Here is a 17070-nt window from a genome sequence, read left to right as displayed (position 1 = left end):
AAAAATGACCAGTCAAGGACCAAGCCTGTGACGCGAAGCTGCACACAGTCCAAGACCTAGTTCTCATCACTGCGAATGCTCGCAGCGTCTTAAACAAGGTAGATGAGCTAAAAAACATTTTGCTCGATTATGAACCAGACATAGCAGCCATACCGAAACGTGGTTGTCAGCAGATATTTCTAGTGATGAAATTTTTCCACCAAATTATTCTGTCATCAGAAAAGATCGCCCATCACGAGGGGGAGCTGTCGCCATATTGATTAAAAACCTATTCAGTCTGTAGTTTTCCCTAACTGTGATGGAGCAGAGGCCGTTTTTTGCAACATTGTCTGTGATGGTTGTCATATTTTTGTTGGATGCCTTTACCGGAGCCCGTTTTCTGACCACGAGTGCATAGTTGCTGCTCAGGAATTCATGCAGATGCATGTGCGGAATTCGAGGGTTGTCCTTCTAGGTGACTTAAATCTGCTCGACATTGACTGGGGATCAATGTATTACCATACAACAGCCGCTAGCGCACTCATAGATCTAATGTTTAACTTCAGCCTTCAACAGATTGTATTGCACCCGACACGCATACAAGGGGGAACTAGTAACATTCTTGATTTAATTCTCAGTCACCACTTTCATTCCACTCAACACACAGTCGATATAATAGAAGGCATATCGGACCATGGAATTCCAACGTGCCGCCTCCCACTTAGTTGTAGAATCAGAACCAAGCCAGCCGTAACCACTGTACTTAATTTTAAGAAGGCAGATGACAGTAGTATCCTATCTTTCCTTGCGCATGAGCACTGGAACTTTTCTGAAATGGCTTCTCATCCTACCACAGACGTGAATTCTTTGTGGCTGCAATTTAGGAACATTGTATCATATTGTATCGCTAACTTCATTCCTGTAAAACATAAAAGAGGGCAGACGCATAATCCGGGGATCACAAGAGAGGTGATGCAAGCTAAACGTCGAGTTAAGCGATTACGACGTTCAATCAAAATCGGGAACGACCCAGCGGCACCACTGAAATTATCACACGCGGTAACAGAATTTAAGCAAAAAAGTAGAGGCCAAGCACCTTTACTTTAATACAATACTTCCCAGTTTCATCACAAACAGCCCAAATAAGTTTTAGAGGCATTTTCGCAGATCTAAATCGCCGTCTACGTCTTTACCATTAGAACAACAAACTACTAAGGCAAATGAATTCAACGATTTTTTTCACTCTGTGTTTACAAAGGACAACAACATTGTTCCTCCACTCCCACCCGCCAATCCCTTACGTATAGATCCTCTGAACATTTCACAGCAAGGAGTCCTAAACCTTTTACTAAACCTGAACTAAAAAAAATCGAATGGCCCGGACAATATCCAAAAGAATTTCTTTAAAAATACGCCGAGTGGTGCAGCAGGTATCTTGTAATAATTTATCGCATGTCACTTTCAACATCCAAGCTTCCAGACGAATGGAAAATTGCAAAACTAGCCCCAATTCATAAATCGGGAGACACCGCTGAGCCTAGTAACTTCCGGCCTATTTCCCTACTTGCACATCGTGTAAGCTACTGGAGCATATTATTTTGAAGCACTTGCTTTTATTTCCCAAAAAAATAAATTTTTTTACTCCCAACCAACACGGATTTCGCAGTGGCCTATCTACCACCACTCAATTGACCGAAGTAGTCCATGACCTTGCCCTGAGCATTAATAACGGCGGCCAAACAGACATCATCCTACTAGACCCAACGAAAGCATTTGACCGTGTATGTCATAGCAAATTATTAGCCAAACTGGAAAATGCTATTGGTTCTGGAGAAATTTTGGAATGGATGAAAGATTATCTCCCTAACAGATCACAGTTTGTTTCATTTGAGAACGTGGCATCCAAAGCACTGCCTGTATCATCCGGGGTTCCTGAAGGTTCTGTTCTCGGAGCAGTATTATTCCTAATTTACATTAATGATATCACCTCAGACATTGACTGTAATATCGAGTTATTTGCCGATGATTGTATTCTTTACAGAAAAAATTACCAGTAACCATGACCACATTAAACTTAACAAATCTCTTACCAAATAGCCAAGTGGTGTTCTAACTGGCAAATGTCCATTAACATTAAGAAGTCTGTATTCATGTCTGTAACTAGACAAATGGATCCATCTGTTTTCACCTACAAAATTACCGACACCCCACTAGGCAAAGTAAGTCAACACAAGTACTTAGGAATAACCATTACATCCGAGCTCAGGTGGGATACCCACATCTCAAACATTGCTGCATCGGCCCTTCGCAAACTATTTTTTCTTAAAAGATCCTTACGACTTTCGCCACCATCTACCAAACTATTAGCTTACACTACGTTTATTCGACCGATTCTTGAATATGCCAATACAGTGTGGTTCCCACATACTACAACTCATATCATGACTTTCGAAAATGTCCAACGAAAAGCTATTAGATTCGTTCATAATAAGTATAGGCGCACTGATTCACCCACCAACCTGCTGTCGGCCTCTGGCCTGCATACATTGGCAATTAGGGCAAAGCAGGCGCGTCTTAAATTTCTGTTCCAGTTCCTTCATAACGCTTACAAAATCGACGTTACCAAGTATATTTCACTTTCACAGTCCCGCCGAACGCGACATCAACACGACTACACTTTAACAGAATATTTCTGTCACAATGATACATTTAAATATTCATTTTTCCCGCGTGCCATACATGAATGGAACCAGTTAGATCTTGACATCACCAGAATCACTTCATCAGCTGAATTCGCGAAAATTATTGATGAGTTATGTGAAAGCTAACACTAAACTGTTTTTTTGTTAACTCACGTTGTGGGCTGATACACATGTTTATTATCCTCTGATTATTGTCTCACTACAAAGCGAATTTCTCTCGCACCCTTGCCCCATTTTCATGTGTTCCGCCTTAGGTTTCCCTATGTTCAATGATGAAGTATTTGCATTTTCATTGTTTTTTTGAAGTGTCTTAGCCTCTGTAATGTTTTATCCTGGTTGCTTCTTTTGATATCTTTCGTTGAAAACGTTAGAATTACACAATTCATGCCGGCGGTTTTGTGCAAAATAGAAAATTATGTTGTGAGTAATCGTCTACAAGTGACGAATGATTGTTTTGTTCCCTGTAACTACTGTGGCCTATGAATGCATTGTATTTGTTGTGCCCAGCTGCAATGCTCTCAAACTGAGAGTGGCAGTATTGGAAATAAATAAATAAATAAATAAATAAATAAATAAATAAATAAATAAATAAATAAATATGGTTAGCTACTGCTATTGTTTGTGGTACAGTTCACGTTTTAGCCGGGAGTATAGTGGGCAGTCTAAAATAACACGCTGGAAACATCTGCGTTGTGCTCTCCGCATGAGCGGGATGGTGAATTTTCAGTCATTTTAACAGCAGAACTGTTGAGGCCGAGCTTTGTCCGTCAGTCTCACCAAAAATGGCCGTAAACACTCCTCCTCGTGGGAGGAGGAGAGTGGAGGGAGGGAAAGTGGAGGGGAAAATCGCCCCGCCGGTAGCGTAGTGGTTATCGCACCAGACCGGTATTCTGGAGGTCGTGGGTTCGGCGTCCGTAGTCCGCGTCCGCATCGCTCCCCCTACACTATATAAAAAAGAAGAAACATCCCCCTCGCGAGGGGCACGATCAAATGCAGAGCATTTCTGCGGGGGGGCGCGCCTGCAAGTCGTATGGATTACGTATTGGTTGTTGTTGTAATTGTTGTCTTCCAGCGTAGACATTGTCGATGAAGTCGATGGTGAAACGTGCCGTGAACCCCCTGCCGCGGCTATGACGCAACGTGGAGTGGCTATGACGCAACGTGGCGTGGCTATGACGCAACACAATCCAACACAATCCACTTTAATCAAATCCATTCCAAATCCAAGCCAATCCAAGCCAATACAATCGAATCCAATCCAATGCCCCTCGCAAGAGAGTGTTATAGCGCCGAAATCGCCACCACGCGAACGCGTGATGCTGACGTCACGATCACGCCACAGATGTTAGCGACCGCAGCGCGCGCAAACGACATATGTGGTTTAAGCGCGAACCGACTGCGGCGAGAGAGCGCGATGCGAGCGCCCCACCTGTTCTTGCGCGCGAACCTAACGCGGCGAGAGAGGGTGTTGCGCACGTCCCCACCTGTTGTGCGCCCGAACCGAACGCGGCGAGAGAGGGCGTTGCGAGCGGAGAGAAGGCGAGGAGGACGCGGGGGAGAGGGCGCACCTCTGGCCGACGGTTGAATGAGTCAAGGATATAAGGCACGTTCGTAACCTCCCGTTCTGTGTCGGCTTTGTGGCTCAGTTGGTAGAGTACCGTGCACCTTGCGTTCCGCCCGCAGAGTCGTAGGATCGAAACCTGGCGCCGGCAAGTATTATTTTTTTATATAGTGTAGGGGGAGCGATGCGGACGCGGACTACAGACGCCAACGCGGGTGACAGCGTGAGTTACTGAAATGCTCTGCATTTAAAAGCCTCGAAGCCTGAGAAATAACTGTGGTTCGGGAGGGCATGAAACCAGAAACAAGAAACGCCATGAAACCCGAAACCTAACACTGTGCCACCCGAAAGGCCCGAGGGGGGCACGGTTGTAACGGCGGCAGCGAACAACACAATAACAATAATTGGAAAGCAAAAAATCATCGGCCATCTCCACTAACGTGAAACCTGAGGTGGGGCGATGCATGCCGTGTATAAGTGATTCTTGGCGCCTTGGCGTTTTTGCCAACGGAGATGAAACCACTGGTGGTAAGGTATACAGCTTTGCTGTAAAAGCCTCTTGTCTTTGAAGCACGAAGCTTTCTTGCGGGAGGCGTAAACGAGTGTCTCGGTGTTTTTTTCAGTAATCGTTACGAAGCGCTCCAGCACGAGGGGTAAACGAGTGTCCCGGTTTTTATTACGTGTTAAGGCCCAACCACATGCAGTGTATTTTCGGCGTCGCGCCAGCGTCAGCGTCGTTCGGCGTCGACGAGCGTCAGCGCGCGCGCCAAAATGCATGGCGACGCGGGCTGACGCTCGGGCGACGCCGATATCTACGCTGGCCAGATATCGGCGCGAGCGGCGGACGCGACGCTGGTGCCAGTTTTCGGTTGTGCCAGTCCGACTCGCTGTTTTAATGGTGGCCGACATGCCGAACATCGACTCTGGGGCATTAATAACTGCAGTCGCAGCCCGCCCCGCTCTATGGCAGGCTAAACACAAAGATAACAAGAACAAACCCCGCAAACAGACGTTGTGGCGTTGTGGGATGAAGTGGCAGCAGCCGTGGCGCCTGGTGTTGCGGATGGAGGTAAGGCACTTGTCACTTGCGCTGCAGCCTGTGCGCATAGTTATTGTAAAAGTCGTCATTGTTTTCGTGTGTTTGTGCCGTAGAAACCGTGCAGAAAAAATGGAAGTCCCTGCGCGACAAATACCGGCGACTGTTCTCGTGCTGGACGTCGAAAGAAGCGTCGAGCGCAAACGCCGGCGCGTGATTTCGCCGGTCCCATGCGGTTACTCGCCCTCTCCTGCGGGCCCGCGCGTTGACGCCGAACGACGCTGACGCTCGTGCGACGCCGAAAATACGCTGCATGTGGTTGGGCCTTTACGTTATAGCGCGAGACGTAAACGACTTTTTCTGTGTTTTAGCACCATGACTACGTGAGACAACGATTACGACGACAATTACGACGACGAAGACGACGACAGGAGACGCCAACATCCCCAGCTCCTAAGGGGCCCCTGCCCGCGGTCGGTGTCGAACTTGGGATCCTCGCATTATGGATACTGATTGAGCATCGCATTCCGGGCGCACCGCATTTCCTTTAGGTTCGTAGCGTGGGCGTTGACTTTATACTCGGCCGCCAGTTTTAGCACGGGCGGCCCACATTGGAAAAGATGTGGAAGCCTGCGCACGAAACGATCCGGGCCTGCCAGTCTTGGAGACCTTTCAGCGGTAAGTTCGGAAATAAATGTTAGATCTCCGGTCTCCGACGAAGGGAGGGGGCCGCCAGCTCTGCTTTTTTTCTGGCAGTGCAAGCTGCGCCATTTTTTAAACAAGAAAAATGTGTTCGCAACGCCGAGTCGCATAAGTGGAAGAGAGCTTCCACATATTTTGGCACCTCTATATTCAATCGGAACGGCAAGGCTGGAAAATGTTTGAATAAACTCGAAAGAACTGTGATACGCAGAGACGTCCAAAAAGTTTTGTAAGGGGGACTCTCAAGGCAATAGCTGGTTATTATTATTTTTAATATTACCCCCCCCCCCCCCCAAATTGAAGGGCTACTTCAAAAACGATTAGTGTAAGGGATCGTTTCTATCAACCTTGATGCTAAGAAGGAAACAAAAGCCATTTTGAGCTTAATACAGCCCAACCTTTCATCTTTTTGAATTTTTTGGTTCTATACAAGTTCTTTTTCTCTCGGTGTCTGAATTGTTTGACCAAATCACGGCCCTGGCTTCTGCCGCTTTGATTTCAAACATCCTACATAGTGTAAAAATTAAAGCCTGAACATATTTTTCGAGAAAGAGTAGCTGAACGTCAAGAGAAACTCCTACAGAGCATCTCGCGCCCTCTATAATGTTCGTATACGCTTTAAAATCTAAACAATTGCCCAGTTAGGTATTCCATTAAATCGTGCCCTTCTGTCGCTGTGCTGTTTTGACGCTGTACTGTTTTGTCGATGTGCTCTTCCGTCACGTGTGCTTTTGACGCCGTGCTGTTCTGTCGCGTGCTGTTTTGCCGCGTGCCCTTTTGACGCCGTGCTGTTACGTCTGTGCTCTTCTGTCGCGTGCCCTTTCGTTGTGTGCTGTTTTGACGGCGCCCCGGTAGAAACAGCAATCTCAAAATAAGTCAAAGCAAAAGTATTCAGCACCTTGACACATTTTCGGTCATAGTCCTTCGTAAAAGATGTTTTCTGTTACATTTTAACATCTTGGAAGTACTTCAGTTGACTTTGCGGATTTATAATTGAATGTTGCGAAGAATCCCACCTTGAAAGGAAAAATAAACATCACCCTGTATCATTTTGCTTGAAACCGCCAACACAACTACAAGTGTACAGTATAGCATCCAGCGATCACTCAGGAATACCACAAGGCAGGGTGAAAGTATCAATGAAATTATTTATTTGGCTGCCAAACTCTCCACATTTTGCTTCTGTTTTCTGACTTCTGTTTTCTCGTATACGCCCCCTTCAGTTCACATGGCCTGTCGGCTGCTACTTCACCTGTGCGCCTTCTTGCATGTGTGGCGGGGTATTGAGTAGTCGCCCGGCGGCTACCTGGGCCCTTACGCCATGCCGCCCGTGGGTCGCCACTTGAAGCCCTCGGGAGGAACCCCCCGCCTGCTATCGCCAGCAATGTGAGCCCGGGGTCGCCATTGTGTTCTCCCGTTGGTTAGGGTTAATTTAATGTAGCTTCCTGTTTGCAGTGCCCATTTGCCTACCTATTTGTTATTTTTTGTTTTTCTACAGCTCAGAGCCGCTGCCGTGTGACTTTTGGCGTTTTTCCGGCGTTTGGCGCGGGTATTGGCCATGTTTTGCCACATGCACCAAGGCGTATTCCCAAACCATATCCCGTACGGGCCCAGGCCGACCACACCCTTTAAGCAGGGGCGCAGCCAAAGAGGTTAAAAATATTGCAATTTTTTAACCTCCTTGGACGCAGCACCGTGACGTCTCTACCTATATGTGCGCGACTTCATGCAAGGTGGATTTTTTCTTTTTTCCCCCTCCCCTCGTTTCGACTGCTTGGCAGGCGGCCGATGGTTTCGCTCCGTGGGCGGGGCTGGCCTGCGGCGCTGGGGAAGCTCACGCACATGTGGTAGAAGCTAACCTTTTGTACCTGAGCCCCTGATCTCTCCGCGCTCTTCTTGCGCACCTGCAAGTTGACGCTGACCTCCGATCGTGTTCCTAAATAAGCGCTCGACTCGGTGCTCGAAGTGCGCGCGCGCGGATGGACGCTTTCACGCGCATGTGGCAATTATACACGGTCCGGAAAGCAAACACCCTCATTGAAAGCTCATTCTACAGCACACAGAAGGGTATACAATTGAGTTGGGTGCTCTTTCACTATATACACACCTCAAAACACGATTCGGTGCTGCAGGTAAGGATTCAAAGAAAGGCAACCAATTACCCATGACTACATTTACAAACTGTCCTACTCTTGCGAAATATTACAGCTGCATGAGCTGCTACATTTTGGCACTTTCATAAGCACAATTACATTGAATTTCGTTAACATTAACTTCATTGCATTATTCACACTAAACTTTTTTACACCCTTTTTGGCCGAAAAGGGTGTAAAAACCTTGTCCCAGGGCTAACACCTTTAAAAGGTGTTTACGCAAAAAAGGGTGTACGGACGAAAAAAGGGTGAAAGAACAAAAAAAGGGTGTTGAGCTCAACACCTTAAAAAATGGGTGTTGAGGACGCTCAACACCCTAAATAAAGGGTGTTGAGCATCCTCACATCGCTTTTTAATGGTGATGGCATGCGCAGTACCATGGTGCTGCGCGTGTCATCACCAGGCCTTGGAGGCTTGCGACCTATCACCATGGTGTCCTAATGCAATTCATGGCGACAGGTGTATGTCTGGAGGCTCTGTAAGTAAATGAAATGCAACAATTTATGACTAATGGCACAATTTTAAGTTATATATACAGTGATCCCTCGTTGCGTCAAACTCGGACATCTTGAAATATCGGTTAACTTGACATGACACACAAAAAAAAAACGTAGTAGTCTGAACCAAAAAAGAAGAAATAATAGAACTTCACGATTTCATGCACGTGACGATCATAAAATTCGTGCACTAGAGGGACCACTGAAAACCGTTATCAGTGTGCTCACTACACATTAGCATTCAAGTGATACAACTAGACAGAACTGGACCCCCACTACAATTGCAATCATGTTTTCTGGTGGTAGCTTCCAAAAACAAGATCCCATGTGATGTGCACCCATAGAGAGCTTGTATTGGTATTTGTCGTCACACTTTTTTAAAAGGCAGACAACCACATTTATAAGTTCAATTGACCATAAATTGCACAATTTCTTTTGTGTCAAAAATCTTGAGACTCAAGCCGAAGGAAACCACGTTTTACAATCGAACGAAAATTTTACAATCGACAGTAAATGTCGCAACATAAAAAAAAACAAGAATGTTTGCAGAATTCTGTGCATGAATCCTGAGACTAAAACTAATTCACAACCATAAACTATGATTGAGGTGTCTATTAATAAACATTTTGGCAACTTCCCTTAAAACTTCACAGCCAAGCACATACCAAATATCAAGACACAAGCAATTATGAACTTCCTTCCCTCCGAATGCAATGAGGTGGACACAGCAGTCTGAACTATAAAGAACATTTATCTTTGACCCATCCTATAGCCGGTATTCATTGAAAATTTTAGCTGTCAATTTCTTCGTTTGGCAACACTGAAATAGCCACAAACATGGCTGATCGCGCCACGGACATGGCGCGGCTTGTGCCACTGCGGCCGCACGCCGAAGAAAAATATAATACTGACGTGCGTCGCCTGCTCCGTTTCAACCGATTCTCAACAGTGGTGTCATCAAAGTTGTTATTAAAAGCACTCGCATTGAAGTCAAGGCATTACTTTGCGTTCGGTGGGCTAGAGCTTGGAATGTCCAAACCATATCATGCGCTTAGCACGTACAAGTACCGCCATCTTGCGGAGCTCGACGTAACCACACACTAAACATTTTTACTCCCAAAAGGGTGCGTTCAGCTCGTCGCCGCAAAAGCACCCTCATAACACAATATTTTACCCCCCTTAGGGTGCTTGGATTCTGTCGCCGCAGGAGCACCCTTTTCTGCCCAAAATATCATACGGTGCTTACTTAGCACCCCAATCTGTAGGAGCTTTTCCTGCAAAAGCACCCACCTAAAGGGGTACAAAAAAGGTGCATCATCCTCGGTTCACAAATGGCGCTGCAGGTGTGCAGCCACATATGGCACAATATGACACACGATTATGGTATGAAACATTCGTGCTTTCCAAGCTCCGGTCTACGAGACATTCCATTGAAGCGCAATGTCAGCTGATAATTTACTTGAACTTTTTGTCCCACCGATTTTAAAACATCCATTTATAAAGTCTAATATTACAGCCAAATCGCAGTACAGAAGTTGTATCATTAGAGGTTGTTGATTACTCAAAACGGTGTTAAAAATTCAATTTTATGTTCATTTTGCTGAACTGCAGCGCACATCCTTCGAGCTTCACTGCACAGCATAAACGTGTTATGCAGTGAAAGCAAGTAGGCGTGCAACACATCAACTGCACAAAAGTTCTTTGAACCTTACAACCCTCGGCTTCTCAGCATTGCATCAAACTTCCAATCACGGTAGCTACCCGCAATGTTTAGTGCCTTATTCTTGAGCTGAGCAGAAAAGCTCAATATTAAGGCAGACCAAATGCAATATGTATACTTCCCTCCGTACTGTGGCTTTATTCTACCCATAAAAGTTGGGTCCCCACTGCACCTTATTTTATTTTACATTATTCTTTTTGCTTCATGAAAAATGACCCCACATAGCAATACCAAGAACTGTAAACATCACAGAACAATGCATATGCATACCTGCTAGGTTTGCCGGGGTGGCATTAGGGAGATCTTACTGGGGGGGAGGGGGGGGGGGTGTAGTAGCTACAACAGAATGGGTAACTTCACACACATTTTTTTATTTGCTTAACACGTAGCACGAAATGAACTGTTTCTTCGTACAAACTACCAAGAAGCTAGACCACTCAAATGTTCGACGAGGCTGACACCGCCCTTATCAGAAAGTCCTGGAAATAGTACTGCAAGTGCAATACAAAACAGCAGGAACTGAAATGTTTTGTTGTTTCGTCTAAGCTAACAACAAGCTACACCACTGGAAACTTGCTAAATCTTCAGAACCGCCGTCCAGAACGGCCGTGCTCGTGTGTAAATGAAAGCGGCGGCGGCGGCGGCGCTGCGTTTCTATAAACAGTAAACTAACAATGGGTCGGACAGGTTCACCATCTACACATGGCCCACTACACTTTTTAAGCACTTCATTGATAACGATGCCAATTGGTGTCGCGTTGTATTGTCAGGTATACCTCCCTCACATTGTGGCAACACTGGGAAAAAGATTTGGCCAAAGACGGGTGCGTTTTCGGGAGATTTTTGTTTTGGTCGTACAATCGTACGAAACCATAAAAATTCGGAAGCCTCCTGGAAAATTTGGGAAACCTGGCAGGTATGCGTTCCCTGGTGAAGCCCATGGTTGAAATGTGATGACATTGTTGCTATAGCAGTATTTTATCATGAGTCTAGCTTGTGCATGGTGCCTTGCAATAAGTCCCTGCTGGTGGATGTGGGGTCATTTTTCAATGTTGCAAATGAAAACCCAACAGCCAGTGCCCATTAGTTTCGTCTAGTATTACGAGGTGCTTTATGGGAAGCATCAAACCCGTCTATAGCCCTTTTTAGAGTTGACTAGAAGTAAAATCAGCAAAATATTATCGATAAAACGTTCAGCATCTTTTTTATTAGCAGCTTTAGTGTTGCTACTTTCCATATTTAGGTTTTTTCTGCTTTTCTTAATGACATTTTTGTTTCGCTGAGAAGGTGCATAACCAATGAAAGCTTTTCTGTAAACCTTTGGTAGCTATGCAATTGTTAGAAAATATTTTACTAAATAAGGCAGCTTAAAATTAGAATACTTGCATTTAGAAACATTACAATCAATTTAAATTGATCATACATTTCTGGCTGTTTTTACACAAAGCTGCACATGGGATATTAAGTGCACCGCGAGGAGGGCTCTGGATTAGCTTTGGCAACTTTGGGATATCTATTGCGGACTTAAATCTCCACACATGGGCATTTTCACTTTCTGCCTCCACCAGGAAAATGGCCACCAATTTAGAGAGCTATTCTTACTAGTATTTGACGTACATTTTAAAATAACCTCAAGTATTATAGCCACAAAATTATTCTCTACAACAGCACCCAGCGGGTGCTGTTATAGAGAGATTGTGCACTACACCAGACACTCTACTACACTGTCGAGAGCTTTGAAATCTACAATGACCTCTACAAAGCAAGCTAATACTGGTAAAATGTTTCATACCATAATTACTGCGTGTTCAAAGCTCACGTGTGAAGTACAGATACTGGTGCTTCAGCAAGAACCGAGGATGAGCACCCTTCCTGGTTCTGAAAAAAAATAAACATGGAAAAATGCTTTAAGCAGGATTAAGAAACAGGGTTGAAAGAAAGTAAGCAAGCAATTCTTTCAAAATATGTAAAGCAATGCAAACAAATATTTATTTCAACTTCATGTCTACAAAAGACACTCTCATTAAGGCTGGTAATGGGGTCTTGGGTAAAAAAAGAGCAGAGAGCAGTTATATAAATGCTACAGGGAACCTTCAAGCCAAAAATTGCTTGAGCACTTAAACTAATCACTGTTCAACAAATTCATAAAAATTGAATGGATGAAAAACCAGTGGTAAACACAGGACACAGTTAAAAGAGAGCAACGGGACAAGCTTATCCCGTCATTCTCTTCCGTACCCCGTGCTTTCTGCTGGTTTTTCACCCATTCAAACATGTACCAACTAGCACAGTACGACGCCTTGGTATCATAAAAATACGAATTGTCACTCCTTACAGACAGTTGGAAAAAAAGAAAGTATAAAGCAGGTGACAAAATTAAAATGACAGCAGATTGGTTAACTTTTATATTAAGTGATAATATAAAAAATAATGGCATGAATGAAAGTGAGCAGCAACCAAAGGACCATGATGCTATGCCGAATTCCGCTTTGAAGCAAAATATCCGCTTTTAACGCTACATAGGCCAAACATGCAATGAGGCAACCCTTTAGGCCCACAAAAACATACCATAATCTTTAAAAAAGCTACAATTTAGTTGAGAAAAACTGACCACAACAAATTGGAATGGACAACTAGGTACAGTTGTCACACCCAAGCAAGCCGGCGAAAGATGAACAGATATCTAGCTGTCCTACCCCCTATTTGTGCCCTAGCCTCTGATCCGCTTTTTTTTTCAGTTTCTTTTTATTAGACAAAAAAAAACAAAACAAAACAAAACAAAACAAAACGCTGCAGCAAACAAAAAAATTGTTTATATGTAGAACTATTGCTCTTGGTCAAACATAGACAGTTCTAATGAAGGAGCCAAGTGGGTTCCGAAACGTTGGGAACGCTTCGGATAAAGTCCTTGGTTAGAGTATTTGTTTCCATCAAACACAAAAAAATGCATGGTAAAGCGCTGACATTTACTTTGTCTACTGCGGTTCCTTCATGGTGACATCACTACAGGAACCAAAAATACAATACAGTGCATTAAAGGGGCCATTCGGACAACACAGAAGTTCGTTTCGTTCTAAATATTTCCTGTTTTATAGTGCCCCCACCACTTGACCGGCAGCAAATGATGCTGCATTCACTGAGAAATTTGTCAGGTTAAAAGTCTGATTCTCCCACCATATCGTGTGTTTTTGGGATGTCAGCAATAAAGCCATAAGTGCGTGTAATCAAACAAACTACTGCGTCACTCGAATCTGCAGCCTAGCTAGCTATCAGTCCTCCCAGGTGGAGCTACCATACTCATCCGCGAACCGTTGTTTGCCATTGCTTTGTTTTTGATCGTATCTGCACCTGGCTTGTTTTCGTTACTGTAGAAAATAATGGTTTTGTGAAACATGGGGTATCCTCGACAAACAGGGTCACGTAAGACAACAACGCCTATGCCAATCGGCGAGTGCCGTGCAAGCCAACTCCAAAGCGGCGGAGTGCTGTCCAGCTAAAACAAGCATAGTGTGCACGCCGTACCAACAGCAGTATGCATTGGTACTTGTATGTTTACGCGTATTTTCGTAACTTTCATAGTTTACTGCACCATTTTTACTGCTGTAAAATGAATATGCATTACATTTAAGCGCAAATAGCTCGTTCGGCATGCTTATAAGGCCTGCCCCATTTGCGTTTGCTTTTGCCGGCCTCAGCCAATCGCACAGCTGGGGACATATGACATCATAGGTACTGCTGTGGGAAATGAGCTAGTGTGTCGCATGGCCATTCCCTTTTTCCTAATTATATAGCTTATTCGAGTGAAGTGCGCGTTAAAAATGGTGTCAGTATGATTCTAACGAGGCAATCTGTTGAATGAACGAAACTTGTGTGTTGTCTGCATGGCCCCTCTAAGCAAAGGCAAGGCAGCCAATTTTTTTATTTAGGCTGCCTTCATGCACACAGTAGTGCTCTATTACTGCCAGAAACTCATTACGGGACTCCTGACATATTTACAGTTGCAATAAAAATCAGAAATAGAACGAAAAATCATTAGACACTCCACAATGTCCAAAAAACAAAGGCATAATGTGCGAGTGAGCTACCTAAAACACTGCGACAGAAGATCATATTCATCAAGGCAACTGATAAAAACCATGGCTAGTGCATAGCCACTACGCAGCTCATTTGTTATGAGCTTACGTGCGTCCCCACAAGTTGGCTGTGTAAACCCACTGACACCAACAGAGTCCAAGGTTCGACGAAAACTCGTCAGGGGAGGGTGATTCATTGATGAAATACAAGCAAGCACTCGCCTGGTCAAAAACAAATAAACAAATAAAGACGCCTTGGGGTCCCTACGGGCCCCTTGTTCACAATGAAGAGGGGGTGAAAGGTCGCGACTATCTATAGGTTTGGTGGCGCAGAGTGCGCATGTATATCTCGGGGAGATTACCCCGCGACCGGTTAATCGTGTTTTAGTTGGTTGAATATGCACTGGTTCTAAAAGTAGTCGTGTCGACAGGCGCTTCTCTGATGCCATTATGCTTGCGGAATCCCAATCGATGACGTGGTCAGTAGCCAGGTGATGACCCGCCAAGGCATTTCAGCTTGCATTGCCTTTTTTGACATCGTTCTGGTGCTATTGAATTCTTCTTTTAAAAATTTCGTTTCACCTATGTAGGATTAGAAACGAAAAAGAGATGCCGACCAGTCCAAACAAAATGTACTGACGTTTCGGCTTCCAGCACGCAAGCCTTGTTCACAATAAATGCATCACCAGAAGTGGGTCGTTTAAGTGGGCTTGAATAATCGCTGCAAAGAGTGTGCGTAGATCGGGTTTAGATTTCCGTCGTTGCGATTGACTGTGTTAGATGTGGTCTGAATGATTAGTGATTCTAGATGTAGCCGTGATGCTGTCACTTTTTCTGTAGCGACGATTCTTGCATTGTCCCAATCAATCTTGTGGTCATTCACGACGGCGTGTGCGCCTAAACCATTGTTGCGGACGCTTTTATTCCTTACGTCACGTGCGTGCTGCTGCAGACGATTCTTATAATTTCCTGATTCCCCGATATACACGCCGCTGCAGTCTGCACAAGGTATCTCGTATACCACACCGGAGAAGCGCTCCTTGGGCAAGCGGTCCTTGACTCTCACGAGCTCATGGCGCATCTTTTTGGCTGGAATGTGGGCCACCTGCACGTCATATTCCCGTAGGACACGTGCCAAACATTCACTTGTTCCTGGAAGGTAGGGCACATGAGCTCGCTTCATCAGGGCAGGAGCCACGTCCAGTTGTCCCCGTCGGGTCAGTTGGCGTTCCGTTGCATTTATAAAGTGCCTTGGGTAACCGCAGCTAGCCACGTCGTCCCGTACCTTTGCCGTGTCCACCGCCGCATCCTCGGACTTCGAGCACAATCTTTTCGCACGCTGCAGTAGCATGCTAACAACAGCCCTCTTGTGGGAAGCGGGCTGCACGGAGTTGAAGTTCAGGTAGCGGCCTGTGCGCGTTTCCTTGCGGTACACGCTGAAACGTAGCCTCTGGCCCTGTCGAGACACGAGGACGTCCAGGAAGGGAAGTTTGTCATCGGCCTCCTCTTCTGACGTGAACTGAATGGCACGTTTCATACTGTTGAGGTGGGCCAGCAAGTTGTTCGCCGCGTCTTTCTGAACGACGCAGAAACAATCGTCGACATAACGCAAGAACACTTTTGGTTGAGGGGCAAAGGAGGCTAGCGCGCGTGCTTCCAGCGCTTCCATGGTCAGGTGCGCCGCCGTGACCGAAATAGCGGCACCCATTGGAGTCCCCGGCCTTTGCTTGTAAAAATGGCCCATAAACACGAAGTACGTATTGTTCAGGCAAAAATCTAGAAGCCTGCGTAGTTCTGGCACATCCATCGGTGATCTCCCGGGCAACGTCTCATCAGCCTCGAGAGCAGCGGTGCATACGTTGACAGCCAGGTAAATCGGAACGCTCATGAAAAGGGACTTCACGTCGAAGGAAACCATCAAGTCGTCTTTCTCGATCACGGTGTTGCGAGTCTTCTCGACAAAATCAAAAGAATTACGAACGTGAGTGGTCCCTTTACCGACGAGCGGAGCCAGAACTTGGTGCAGGAACTTCGACAGGTGGCCCACGTTCCAGCCAAAAAGATGCGCCATGAGCTCGTGAGAGTCAAGGACCGCTTGCCCAAGGAGCGCTTCCCCGGTGTGGTATACGAGATACCTTGTGTAGACTGCAGCGGCGTGTATATTGGGGAATCAGGAAATTATAAGAATCGTCTGTAGCAGCATGCACGTGACGTAAAGAATAAAAGCGTCCGCAACAATGCTTTAGCCGAACACGCCGTCGTGAATGACCACAAGATTGATTGGGACAATGCAAGAATCGTCGCTACAGAAAAAGTGACAGCCTCACGGCTACATCTGGAATCACTAATCATTCAGACCACATCTAACACAGTCAATCGTAACGACTGAAATCTAAACCCGAACTACGCACGCTCTTTGCAGCGATTACTCAAGCCCACTTAAACGACCCACTTCTGGTGATGCATTTATTGTGAACAAGGCTTCCGTGCTGGAAGCCGAAACGTCAGTACGTTTTGTTTGGACTGGTCGGCGTCTCTTTTTCGTTCCTAATGTACCCTTCCGGCCAGACAGGATTCCGTCATGATCTCGATTTTACCTATGTAGGATGCGTTGCAATCCTTGCATGGAATTTTGTAGGCAACTCTG

Source organism: Haemaphysalis longicornis, unplaced genomic scaffold (assembly GCF_048455015.1).
Source record: "Haemaphysalis longicornis isolate Haplotype H1 unplaced genomic scaffold, Haemaphysalis longicornis Haplotype H1 scaffold_1, whole genome shotgun sequence".
Lineage (NCBI taxonomy): Eukaryota > Metazoa > Arthropoda > Arachnida > Ixodida > Ixodidae > Haemaphysalis > Haemaphysalis longicornis.
The sequence above is the reverse complement of the archived record's forward strand: the minus strand, read 5'-3'. Positions refer to the sequence as shown.